Here is a 12,728-nt window from a genome sequence, read left to right as displayed (position 1 = left end):
TGGGGTGTTGGGTGATGTTGGTGCGGGTTCAGTTAGTGTTGGGTGTGAGTAAGTGCTTTAAAATTAGAAGGTATGCTCAGACGTGAGTCCCTTGCTCACTTTGCCACTGGATTCAAGCAAGCCTGGCTGAAGAAAGCTGAAATGCCAGAAACCGGTCCTAGGAAGCTTGTTTCCGGTCCAGGGAAGGCATGGCTTGGCAGTTCGGGCTGGACTGTTCCCATGAGGCACAGGGTCAGACTGATTTGCATATGGCCATGTCTGAACTGGGGTGGCAGAGTGGGCTAAAGAACGGTGATGGATCAAACCCAGAACTCTTGACTGGGTGTGAGTGTTTGATTGGTTCTGATGCTCCGTCCATCACCACCCCCTTTTGTACCGCTTTGTTCGCCATAAGTTGGCAGGGTATGCTCAGACGTGAGTCCCTTGCTCACTTTGCCACTGGATTCAAGCAAGCCTGGCTGAAGACAGCTGAAATGCCAGAAACCGGTCCTAGGAAGCTTGTTTCCGGTCCAGGGAAGGCATGGCTTGGCAGTTCGGGCTGGACTGTTCCCATGAGGCACAGGGTCAGACTGATTTGCATATGGCCATGTCTGAACTGGGGTGGGAGAGTGGTCTAAAGAACGGTGATGGATCAAACCCAGATCTCTTGACTGGGTGTGAGTGTTTGATTGGTTCTGATGCTCCGTCCATCACCACCCCCTTTTGTACCCCTTTGTTCGCCATAAGTTGGCAGGGTATGCTCAGACGTGAGTCCCTTGCTCACTTTGCCACTGGATTCAAGCAAGCCTGGCTGAAGACAGCTGAAATGCCAGAAACCGGTCCTAGGAAGCTTGTTTCCGGTCCAGGGAAAGCATAGCTTGGCAGTTCGGGCTGGACTGTTCCCATGAGGCACAGGGTCAGACTGATTTGCATATGGCCATGTCTGAACTGGGGTCGCAGAGTGGGCTAAAGAACGGTGATGGATCAAACCCAGATCTCTTGACTGGGTGTGAGTGTTTGATTGGTTCTGATGCTCCGTCCATCACCACCCCCTTTTGTACCGCTTTGGTCGCCATAAGTTGGCAGGGTATGCTCAGACGTGAGTCCCTTGCTCACTTTGCCACTGGATTCAAGCAAGCCTGGCTGAAGACAGCTGAAATGCCAGAAACCGGTCCTAGGAAGCTTGTTTCCGGTCCAGGGAAGGCATGGCTTGGCAGTTCGGGCTGGACTGTTCCCATGAGGCACAGGGTCAGACTGATTTGCATATGGCCATGTCTGAACTGGGGTGGCAGAGTGGGCTAAAGAACGGTGATGGATCAAACCCAGATCTCTTGACTGGGTGTGAGTGTTTGATTGGTTCTGATGCTCCGTCCATCACCACCCCCTTTTGTACCGCTTTGTTCGCCATAAGTTTGCAGGGTATGCTCAGACGTGAGTCCCTTGCTCACTTTGCCACTGGATTCAAGCAAGCCTGACTGAAGACAGCTGAAATGCCAGAAACTGGTCCTAGGAAGCTTGTTTCCGGTCCAGGGAAGGTATGGCTTGGCAGTTCGGGCTGGACTGTTCCCATGAGGCACAGGGTCAGACTGATTTGCATATGGCCATGTCTGAACTGGGGTGGCAGAGTGGGCTAAAGATCGGTGATGGATCAAACCCAGATCTCTTGACTGGGTGTGAGTGTTTGATTGGTTCTGATGCTCCGTCCATCACCACCCCCTTTTGTACCGCTTTGTTCGCCATAAGTTGGCAGGGTATGCTCAGACGTGAGTCCCTTGCTCACTTTGCCACTGGATTCAAGCAAGCCTGGCTGAAGACAGCTGAAATGCCAGAAACCGGTCCTAGGAAGCTTGTTTCCGGTCCATGGAAGGCATGGCTTGGCAGTTCGGGCTGGACTGTTCCCATGAGGCACAGGGTCAGACTGATTTGCATATGGCCATGTCTGAACTGGGGTGGCAGAGTGGGCTAAAGATCGGTGATGGATCAAACCCAGATCTCTTGACTGGGTGTGAGTGTTTGATTGGTTCTGATGCTCCGTCCATCACCACCCCCTTTTGTACAGCTTAAAATTAGAAGGAAGCGCAAAAGAGTCCTCTATCGGTTTTGTGTGATGCATCGAGGCATTTGCATCTGGAGTGGTGGCCAGGATTTGATGGTGCATAATAGTGGTGGGAGAGGTGAGGACATGGACACCTACTGCTTTGCGCTGATGGGCGGAAGGAATTTGGCATGCTTTTGGCATGTCAGAGGTGCAGGTTCCATACATGTCCAAGTTTTGGCAGCCATTAAGAAGGTTCTAGGATTGGGGAGGAGAGATGTCACTTCTTGTGTAGAAAGATAATATGAAATCCAGTGATGTCACTCCTGTGCTGTTGGATGATGGGAAATCCAGCGATGTCACTTCCTATGCAGATGGATGATGGAAATTAGTCCTCTTGCTTGGCTTCTTACACAGACAGTTTTGTCAGATGATACCTGATGTCACTTCCTCTTTACCTGGCTTCTTCCTTTAAGTCTTTCTTTTCTTTATAAAATTCAGTGATCAACCCACATGAACTTGGGGGTGTCACACTTGCCAAGAAGTTTATAGTACTTTTCATCTTTATCAGCATTAGAGTTTTAGTCAGTCATATTCTTGCATTTTCATCTGTCCAGGCCAGGGTAATGTCTGAAAAGTTAGGACTGTGACCTTGAGGTGTCAGTGGTATCTCTGAAAGTATAACGGGGAGTGTAAGAAATTGTGAATGTATGTACTTTTTCTTCAATAATGCTGGCATCTGGTTTTTCAAGTGCTTTGCCAGTAGATTGTCGGGTTGTGCTTTTAAAAGCCCATGATACGTTCTCCTAGGTCTCCAATCTCTCCATGCCTCCAGGCCCATACACGTTTCCCAAGAAATGTAATATCATGGTCAGCAACTTCAAATGTGTTCTCTTTCATGTGTTGCAGCATGTTGTCATTTGAGGGTTTGTTTCTTGGATTCCACCAAGGCTGGTTGTGATCTTATACATTTGAAATACAGCATGTTTGGAAATCGAAATGCTTCATAAATAAACTTTTAAAGCTTCCCTGATCATAGAAAACTAGAGTACAAAATCAATTTTTATCTTAAAACAGTCAGTTATGGATGGCATCCTCACTGCACAGATTTCATCTGTAAACAATTTGTCAAGTAGTGCTTTCAAAAGGTGCCTCCAGTCCCCAGATTGCTGGTTGCTGAACGGTATCCTCATATCCAGAAGGACTGAAGAGTGGTCTGAGAGTGCACATGGGAAGTAGGATTAGTCTGCAATCCAGGGTGATAGGGACCTAGAAAGAAGTTGTAGTCTATCTTTTTTATTTTATTTGTTTGACAAAGCATACACTGCCCATTAGGCCGGCAAATAAGGAAACTGAAAGCATAAGATGGAAATGCATAAACAAAAGCACATACCTGCACATTTTGCCCCTCCACTACCCACATTCTCGCATTATGATACAAAGTATATCCACCCATTAGATCACCTGGTCCATTTACTATCAATTCCATCCTATCCCTTAATCCGACAAATTTCATCATTCACCATTTGTCGTACAGAGCATACGGGATCCAACACTATACCCTATATCTTAGGGTTCTTTTGTGGACAGCCTCGGGCCTTATAGACTGCCACCTCCAAACCTATGTAATAATCTAGGCCCTTTTCCACACCCCAAGGGACGGGGGGCCAAGGACTTCGACTCTCTTGCTATGTCTCGCTTCACTAGCGTCAGGCCCAGAAACAACAACGGCAACTTAAAGCGATTACCTCCCAGTGCATATGTGATGTGAAGGAGGGTGAGTTTCAGGTCCATCGGGATTGTCCAGTCCAAGACCCCACCCAAACAGGATGTCACCCCACGCCAGAAACTTTCAAAAGCAGGGCAGCCACATGCGATATGCAAAAATACGCCATCCCCACATCACAACAAAGACTGGTTTTGGAGGCAATCACACTCATCCGCCATAGCCGGTGATGAGTGAAATATTCCCTGTGAAGGTACCTGAGCTGGATCCGCTGAAGTCTGGCTGCAATGGGCACAGTATGGGGCTCCCCCCAAAGCCTTGGTCCAATCTTCCTCTTCCAAAGCCCCTGCATCAGCCTTCCATGCCCGTCAGAGAGAAGTGAACATGTATGAATGAATGGAAATGAGCATCTGGTAAATTGTTGCAATCTTGGGGTCGCCTAGATCCCCCATGATAAGTTTGCCTTCCAGAGGGTTAAATTCAGGAAGGTCACACAGAAGATCAATGTATGGAGTTAGTGCATGACAGAGCTGTAAGTAGCAGTACAATTGGTTCTGATGGAGTTGGTATTCTGCCTGCAAAGTCTGAAAGGATTTGTGGACCGTGCTGCACATTACGTCGCCAAGATTGGAGATCTCTATCAGATCCCTATCAGATCCCATCCCTGGAACCCCTCCAACATGGCCACCTGTGGCAGCAGATGACCCTGCCACAGCGGCGTATTACGATGTCAGCCTCCTCCACCATCCCATTCAACGAAGTATAGATCTCCATTGAGTCAAAACTATTCTAGTCACCGGAGGCAGGCCACCACAGTCGCACCCACTGTATAGGTAGGAAATGAGAGGAGCATCACCCATTTTTCAGATGCATACACAGGGTCGCCATGGATATCGTACCACCAATCATTAATGATTAGAAGATGCAACAACTGATAATACAACTCAGTATCTTCTGCAGCAGTGGCGGTGCGTCCATTGTGGGCATTGGGGTGTTGCCCCCCCGCCCGCGCACGCACCTGCACCCGCACCGTAACTCTTAGTTTTATTGAAGTTCAGCCGCAGCCCGCAGCGGCTCCGAGGGAGAACTGACATTGACAATCATGACTGTCAGTCAGCATGAGTCAGACGTCGGACCACCCACCTCCTTCAGAGTCTGAAGGGGGTGGGCGGTCTCCGGTCTGGCGTCATGTTGACTGACAGTCATGATTGTCAGGGGCAGGCAGCAGGCAAGCACAAGCACAAGTGCGCATGAGTGGGGATGGTGGCGAATTTTTGCACCGTGCCCAGTCATGCGCACTGGTGCCTGCTCAGGCTGGCGCATGCCCATTAGGAGAGCGAACCTCGCTCTCCTAATGGGCAGGCGGGCAAAGCGTAACATTGCCCTACGCCTGCTCTGATTGGCTTAGAAGGGTTTGCTACTTAGTTCCCAGCAGTGATGCGGCTGTTCCACTTGGCGCCAGAACGGACCCGAGGCCAGCGGCGCAGACCTGGTCAGGTAGAATTGATTTTTATTATTTTAAAACTCCCTCCCCCGCGCGACACGGTTTTAATTATTTTAAAACTCCCTCCCCCGCGCGACACGACGACACCCCCTCTTCTCCACTCGCGAGCCGCGACTGTCCCCACCCCTCGCGTTACATCGTCTCAAGGGAAGTCGTATTTTTAAGAGGGCTCTCTGAAAGTTAAGCTGGCGTCTCATCGCCTCGTGCTTGCTGGAGTCTTGATAGCTTGGCAGAGAGCCGAGAGGTTTGCATGTTTTTTATCTGTTTGGAAGACCTTCCAGTTGGGCAACGTGCTATCAAGTAGGTAATTTATCGTCGGTCTATAAATCTGGCCCTTTTTATTGGTTCCTGGCCGTCCACCATGGCGAATGAGTTTAATGCTTTATTGAGATGTCAAAATAATAGAGGCTGGCACTAAGTCAGTGCCAGCTCATGATAATCATCAGCTATTGTCCTTTGGGAGATTAAATATGAGCGCTATGAAGCCAACGAGTGCTGCTAAACGGCTTCCAAAAGATGCCGCTTGCAGCTCGAGGACTCAAATGTGATAAAATGAAAACACTCTTCAACACGTTAGACTGCTGCTCCATCAGACTGGACGTGCCTGCACTGAATATTTAGGTGGGTGCCCCCTGTGCATTTAAACTTTCTTAAAACCAAGGACCCAAGCATTCCTCTGGCTAGAGCCCCAAGGGAATGTGTACCCAGTGATATAACACGTTTGCTAAAGGCCCTAATGTAAGCAATACAAATACCCCTCCAACTCCCACTCAGGGAGTGAAAGGCACTGGCAGCCATTACTAAAGTGCAGTGGGCACCTCATACTGCTGGGCTCCGGCACTACTGTACCTGCAGCACTCATGATATCGACTCAGCTGTGAGTACCCTGCACTCCTGCACCCTACACTCCCTGATAGAGACACCCTTGTACAGCATACCCTCTGCGCCTCGACTAGTGTCTAGGTATCGATTGTGTTATGCGTGTCCAAAGTGACACTGTATCCACACCTGACCTACACCAGGAAGCATGAAGGTCAAGCAGTGTCCCTCTCCACCAGGACCAGTTTTCTCACCCCGGAAGTAATTTTAACTGTTAAGCCCTTAATTCCACACAAGAGACCACTGAAGAAGTACTACATTCTCAGTGAATGTAAATCCTGACAATGAGCAGCCAAGTCGAAAGCCCCCAGTAGTCCCCAACTTTGAACTTGCTTAGACTTAAGACACCACTGCCCAGCAGAAAATCTCTACAGTGGTCAGGAGGAAGGGAAAAGCAGACCTGCTTTGTTGTCAGGACCCCTAATGTCTGAAATGTCGGAAAACTTGCCTTCCCCAGAGGTCTTAACTCTAATCAAGACTTTGCCTCATTTTCAGGCCCTCAAGATCTCTAGATAAATTTGACCTTGAGTATGAGAATCAAGTTGAAACTAAATTGTAACGTATTTCTAAATACATCATTATATGTCCACACCTATAATGGTGTAGCATCAAAAAACCTCAAGAGATGGCTGTGACAAACAAGTAGGAGACATATTTGTTGTCTATCCATTGACTTCCATTATAACTGACTGGTGCTGAAATTAATAGGATATAAGATTTGCCTTTCCAAATCTATATTGATCGAAGTTGAAGGCTTTGAAAAGGTCAACTTCCATGTGATGAAGCAGAAATTTCATTTTATTTGTAGGGGTGCATCAGAATATTGTGTAGAATGCATCTGCATATAACTCTTGCAATTAAGTTAACGTGAAGTGTTAGGATTAAGAATTTTATTAACGTAACTACGTGACATGTTTTAAGTTACTGACAAATAGAATTAACAAAACTTTTAACGAGAAGAACTTGTGCTGTGAAACTGACAGCATCGGTATGCTAATTATGTTTAACACAAATATTTCTATAATGTGGTAAATGTGTTAGTCAAAATGTAATAGGGGTATGCAAATCATAAGGCTAAAAGTGACATGTTCTTATGTTAGCTAAAGTCGTACGCCTGAAATACAAGTCCCTGAAAACTCTTGCTTCAGAATTAATGGTTTCAATTTCACGTGCACGGTAGAATCTGTTCTTTCTCACGTTTGCATTGCAGGTGGAGAAGCATTAAATAGGAAAAGGTTATGTCTTTGTTTTAGGACCTATGCAAGGATAGGATAAGTTACAATTACGTGGTTTAGAGGTGATAAAGATAGAGGCAGATTCACATGGGAGAAGGCATGGGAACCAAGGATGAATTTTTCTGAGAGATGCACATGGAGAACATTGTGGAAAAGCACCCTCATGACTGTGCCCATTGTGAACGGTGCAAACACTGTGCGTTATGGGAAAGCCCACTAGTTGATAACTGTTTATTGGAATTAGGGAAATTGCCCACTTCTTTCTTGCTTCCAGAGAGAGAGCATCTCAGAATTATCTCTAAGACTAGTGGCTTTATGCTACTTGACCCATTGATGGTCGGAGAGACTTAGGAAGACTCCACGCATTGACACTTTTTTCTTCTCCATTGAAAATGCTTAAGCAGGGATGTTATCAAAGCGCTAGAGTAGGGATAGATTTAATGCTTTTCACTCATCAACCCTCGATGCAGGGAAATTTGGACTCATGCTTCCTGATTTTCTGTATCCTACTTGTTGAATTGATAGTCTTGTTCATGCTGCACCGTCTACATTGCAATACCTGATTGATGGGTGGATTGGAAAACAAAATGTGTTCCGCACCTATGTGTTCATGGAAGTGGTCTTTTTAAACCATACTTCTTACGTTTTGTAAGGATATACGCAATGGACACAAACCGGTACCTTCTAGGCCCTGTAGCCATGTCCTTGACTTTTCAGGCCAAATCACTCACTGATTTCTGAATGAGTGTAAAAGCTTTAAGGTAACCATGTTGTTTATTGAACCTGCTTGCATTTCACATACTTTACCTAATTTAGCATTCCCTTTGAGTGTTTGCTTTTTCTAGGATGTTGTTACTTTTTTTCCCGGCAGCATATTACTGTCGTCTAGTGCATAATTTGAATTGAGTCGCATCCAGGTGTTTATAGCGGGGCATAATTGGGTTGTAGCTGAGCTGAAGGAAGTGTGAGTTTTTCTCAGTGGGGCAGTAACGTGTTCAGTGTGGGAGAGGATGTGGCACTACGGCCAGAGCTGCTGAATTTGGAACTGGCGAACCAGTTTCAGCCTTCATGACCAGTCCACCAGACCACTCTCCTGAGGGAGCACATTCCCATGCTAGACCTGAGAAGGCCTTGCTAGACCTTAGAAGCCCTGGTGTCTTAGCACCTGCAGGTGGATCCTAGACCCTAGCGGAGGCAAGTGTGGGTTAACCTTGAAGGCCTGTCCACCACAATCCATTCCGAAGTTCGCCTCCTGTCTTGCGGGCAGGCCTATTAAGCAGCACATCCTAGAGCGGCAGTGACTCCGTCACTGAGGTCACAGGACCATTGAGGCCAGTCCACCTCACCCTTTGGGACCTCCATTGGCCTTGTTTCAGCAGTAGTGTGCTACCTGCTTTGGGCCCTGGAATTATGCAGCAGTGGAGGAAAAAATTACGCCGCAGTGTTAACGAAATTATGGAGCAAAAAAAAGTCTGCAGCGTAATGAAGTATATTATCTAATACTTTATTATTTTGACATTTTTACATACTAACAGTCTCTGCAAAGATGTTGCCTTATTGGTACCAGTTTAACATACAAATGCATTGGTTAGATAATGTAATAAGCTGGGTGTATTGCATTATTAACCTTCCTGCTTCCTCTTATTTGCTTGAAAATGCTACATTTATTCACAATCTTTTCAGAATTTTCTCAGGGGAGGACCCCGGAACCCCCCGTAGGTTGTTTAGGCTCGATTGCTAAGCTCGCTCGCCTCAGTGCAGTACTGTGCTAATTTTACGCCTCACCACTTTCAAATGTCACCAGCCGCCACTGTTCTGCAGCAACACACCCGCAGTAAGTAGCCTGAAAACACCAAGGGAAATCAGGGGAGTTCCGCCCTCACAGAGAAAACTATTAAGGCTGGAGTTTAAAGTGCGAAACCGTTGTTGTAAAATAGGGTTCGGGAAATTGTGAGAAGATGCCTCTTTTGACATAGTTAGCCCCCACTTTTTGCCTGGTATTTGATGTGGTTTCAATTATAGAGCAGAGAGTACCTGCCGGCTTTGTAATGCAATCCCCAGCCTCTGCTGCTAGCAGCACATGGCAACCTCCGGTTTACACCCCCACTTTGGGTGGGAAAACTGGTGGGAAAACCTAAGAAGAATAGAAGGCGTGCCCACCTCTGCCAACCCCACCCCTAAGGTTGGGGAGGCAAGATGAAGCACATCTTTTAGCCCCTGCCATCTTGAAGATGGGGAGACTCCTCCAATCAGGGCAAGGACTATGCCCCCTCCCACCGGAGGGTGGCATCATTGAGGTTGTAGTCACCACAGGTAAGGTGCCCATTGGCCCTACCTAACACTCCTTTAAAATGCCCCTAAATTTAGCATTTAGTTGGCTACCTCAAAACTAGTTCCTGCTGACCTAAGAAGAAGGATGAAGAAGATGACGTGCAGTGAAGCCTAAAGATGCCTACTGACTTTTCCCCAGCCCTACTGGACTGTCTTCAGCTTCAAAGACCCTGAAAAAGAAGGCAATGCCTATCCAGCTGCCAGTGACTTCCAGAACCCGGGGAAGACCACTTGCCCTTTGACAAAGACCAGAGATGATATTGCTGATGCAAAAGACCAAGTTGTCTACGTCTCAACCGTCCACCTCCATACGACTCTGGACATCTAAATCTGCCATCCGGACCTCAAGATCCACCAAGGCCTGTGCCTGATGTCGCCTCTCCCTCGAACAGAAGGGAATATCCACTCCCTGTAGTGTGGATTTCAGAGCCTTCCACAGCGTCACACAGGACGTCACCGAACCAATGTTAAGTACAAGATAGTCCTCTATGGAGTGCTCAATGCACAGTCTATAAGCCGGATTTGTAAGTGCCAAGGTGAAGAGCACAAGCGGACAGCTCATGCAGAGTCAGATGGCCACCGGTGAGTGATCGGAGAGTCCCTGAGCCAGGACAGAGATTTCTGAAATTCTATGCATATAAGAATGGGGAATTAGAAATAATCAAGGTGGGAAAAGGAGTCTTGTGCTGAGGAAAAAAAGGTGTACTCCCCTCGAAGTGGGTGTTGCGCCATCCTGACGTCAACCAAATGTAAGGCAGACACTAATGAAGACAGAGGAATTCTACTAGATCCAGGGGGAGGCAAGTGTGGACACCACCTATCCATCGAATGGTCCTTAACACCATTCCAGTCACCCCCAATCACTGTGAGCCTCTCAGGAAGTTCACCCCAAACCCTAGTTATTAGGTCAACAAAGGACCGACAAAGGGGAGGAGGGGCGTACACGTAAAGAAATGTGAAGGATTCCCCATATAACATACCTATCACAGCTGTATATCAACCGTGGTGGTCCACCCACATCTTAATAAGGTGAAATATAACTTGATTCTTGATCAAGATGCAGGTGCCTCTGAACCACTTCGTGAACCCTGAGTGGTAAGCCTGAGTGTAACAGAACCAGGCCTTACAAGGGACCTTGTTGCTCATTAGATGGGTCTCTTGGAGTAATAGGACATCTGCCCCCACCCTTTTAGTATGCTTCAGAACTTCCTCTCGCTTGACGTTGTCGAGTAAGCCATTTACTTTCCAGCATACCACATGAAGCTGATCCAGGGAGTCATCTACTATATGGCCACTCATAACACACTAGGGTAGCATTTTTGATTAGTAGGGCTGGCAAAGGGAAAGGCATGTAGCAGCTGTGCAAGGATAAACAAGCATTTGCAATGCAATAGGTCTCGCATTTACCTGAGTTTAAGCGATTGGCATTGTAAATGACAATGCTTTTTATTTATGTTTCACAAACAAACATAAATAAAAGGCATTTTCATTTACAATGCCAATAGCTAAAACTCGTATAAATGCGAGACCTGTTGCATTGCAAATGCTTGTTTTTTCCTGGTGGCGACCGTCAGTCTGCGTGAGCCCGAAAATAAAGGGCAGAGGAGGTCAAGGGCGGGGACACCAAAGTATCCTGACGTGACCATTGTATTGGTCACAGTGGGTGCAGTCAAGTAGTGGCCCCACTAAATGAGGTGTGAATCAAGGCAGCAGCAGGGCCATCAGAGGTAGCAGTTTTCGTGCTAACCTAAGACGGATGGTCCTTTCGGTGTTGTTTTGCAGGCCCCTAGACACAGAGGGGAAGGGGGAGGAGGTCGTGGGCACTGCAGAGGTCTTCCTCGATGTGCACCACACAGGCTGAAAGATAAAGTTGCAATTTTAAAAGTAGGGCTATTCCTGCAGCCCCGGGATGCCTTTTTAAAACAAAGAAGTAGGGGAACGGACTGAAATAATTTTTCAAAGTAGGGGCACACCGTGCCCTTCCGTTCCCGCCCACTTCTAACACTGACTGGGGGTGATACTGCTGCAGAGTTATGTTTTTTTTCCCCCTGAGGGTAAGGGCAAAAATGGAGAGCCGATAGAGACCCGACTAAGCACCTGCTGGCATTTATATTTTTTCAAATAAAGCACAAGTGCGGAACCCAGAAATTCTGGTCTCTCAATGCAGGACAGAATTCCTAAAGGGGCAGTAGCCTTTGCCTTTATTAATCCCGATCTGAGGTTCATGAAACGACCGCGCCTGAGCATCTGTACGCGTGAGGCGACCGGTTGGCGCTTTATCTCGAAGGGGTGATGCGGTCTCAAGTTGCAGACGTACCCTGAATGCGTATAAAGTGTTGCTGGGAAGAGAATCTCGCAGTGTTTGGTCTAGCTGTCTGGAGCGGCGGAGAGGATGTTAATAGTATCTGACAATGCACAATTGATTAAAAGCACCCTGCTGGACGAATCAGCAAGGCCGTTGTAGTATTGCAGCGGGAAGAGTGCCCTACAGCGGGCCTTTAATGGACTGTTTTGGGGACAGGCTGAAAAATCACCAAAGGTGAAAATGCAGGTGAAGCTGTGCAACAAAACAATCTACCCAATCGTGCCTGGTCATTTAATTTAAGTGCAGGAAGGTTCACATAGGGTAAAATACGACTGATCAAAGAAAGACCACACTAATTGGAAAAAGAATATGACTCAGAAATGTACTCAAATCGTGGTCACATTTGGTTTTATGCACTTTCACAGGAAGGACCGCCTAAGCGGAGAGGTAGACATTTGAGGCCATGTCAGGAGCTGCAATCGACGTAAGGGACACACAGCCCTAGCTTTCTACTCTACAGGCCTTCATTTAAGCCTTGACTGCTAGCGTAGGGCACCTGCACCCGTGTTGGGGACTGGGGCATATGTTTAATCATCAGAATTTGACCCTGAGCATTAGAGAGAAAGACAGAAAATGGCGAAATAAGGAGAAGAGTAAGATGAACAAACAGTGATAGAAGGATAACATCACAGTAAAAAGAACCTACAAAGAACCCAACCTAACCTGTTCGATTT

This window comes from Triturus cristatus, chromosome 3_2, assembly GCF_964204655.1.
Source record: "Triturus cristatus chromosome 3_2, aTriCri1.1, whole genome shotgun sequence".
Lineage (NCBI taxonomy): Eukaryota > Metazoa > Chordata > Amphibia > Caudata > Salamandridae > Triturus > Triturus cristatus.
The sequence above is the reverse complement of the archived record's forward strand: the minus strand, read 5'-3'. Positions refer to the sequence as shown.